This window comes from Morone saxatilis, unplaced genomic scaffold (assembly GCF_004916995.1).
Source record: "Morone saxatilis isolate NCDOM2014 unplaced genomic scaffold, NCSU_SB_2.0 Contig6, whole genome shotgun sequence".
Taxonomy (NCBI): Eukaryota; Metazoa; Chordata; class Actinopteri; family Moronidae; genus Morone; species Morone saxatilis.
This window is the reverse complement of record NW_023340206.1, coordinates 6,439,484-6,440,994: the sequence shown is the minus strand read 5'-3', so window position 1 is coordinate 6,440,994 and position 1,511 is coordinate 6,439,484.

Here is a 1,511-nt window from a genome sequence, read left to right as displayed (position 1 = left end):
GTTGAGTTTTAATCATTTCTTAAATTATTTTACAAATTATGATATTATTAATATATGTCACACATTATTTATTTAATATTAACCAGTGGGGCTCTTTAGATAAGTCACTGCAGGCATAAAGGGTACAAAGCAGTTTCTCACATTGACCAGCAGAGGGCAGTAAAACATCATATCCCAGAATTCAGAGCACAATGAATGGCCCTCATGCAGCAGGTGAGTTGAACAGCTACAGTCTGTCCTGTCAGACCTCAACCACTCAGTCATATCTCAGTTACCACTTGTTCTTGTTTTCTTTCCTCCACACAGGAGCATTACTTTAAGTGTAAAACAGCATTTAGTCTCATCACAACCTGATTTCAACTTGATTAAGTTATAATGATTCTCCAAACTGGGAAAACTTCTGGACTCAGATAAAATGATCTCACATCTGAAAATAAAATAAAAAGTTACATTTAATTGCCTTAATAATGTGTCAGGTTTAGATTTGGCTTGTTAGTGAATATCAAATTTGATATTCTGCACAATTATGTCAGTAAAATGTTTAATTTGTTACATTTGCTGCACTGTAGGCCTGACCTATCTGAACAGAAAGTAAATTGCCTGGAAACAATATGATTAATGTGATTCCCCTTTAACACACACTGTTGGTTTCTGTATGGATTAAACAAACAAAATGCAACAGTAAACACGGGCCACTTGAGTACGGTGGCAGAAACAAGCTGTAAACCTGATCCTGACATAATGACCTTTTAGATTTGATACAGCATTAGCATATTTACATCGCTTGTTCCTTCAAATTAGATTAACAAGAGCACTGTGGTTGTAACAACATCTCTGTCAGCTCTCTCAGCTCTCTCTCTCTCTGTGTGGAGCTGAGCCCTCTGTCCTTCACCCCATTGAGCTCCAAACAAAGTTTAAAGTCAGTTTTGTCACGGCACACATTTTATTATTCATTATTTACTCTGAGGTTGTAGGTTTAAGCCCATGTTGTCCCATTGCAAGTAAATCATGGTGTTTTTAAGGATTCCCTCAAATTTGAAGTTGGATGTTCAAAGGAAAAAGTCAAAAGCTCTGAGAAAGACAGGGAAAGTGTCTGACATATAGCTCATGGTGTTAGAACAATGCTCTGAAGCTCTTAAATTGTAGATTCAAGCCTACTTTTACCCAGGTCAGGTGACTCAAGGTGGTGATGCCCTGTTGAGAAGTTTGAGGATGTGGGTTCAAACTTCCCTCAAATTTAAAGTTGGATATTCAACAACAAAAAGTCGAAATCTCTGAAAAAAATATGCAGGAAACTCACGTCTAATGATCTGAGGTTGTGGGTTCGATCCTCACTTTAGTCTAACTTTTGAAGTTGGATGTTCAAAGACAAAAACTCTTTCATTTAATCCTTTCTTTAATATATTGGACACTAAATAAGTTTGAGTTCAGAAAAGTGAGAGGTTTTGTTTTTATTCGTGTTTAAAGTCGGCAGTAGTTCTTATCATAAGTGATGAGGCTTCGCGGATTAA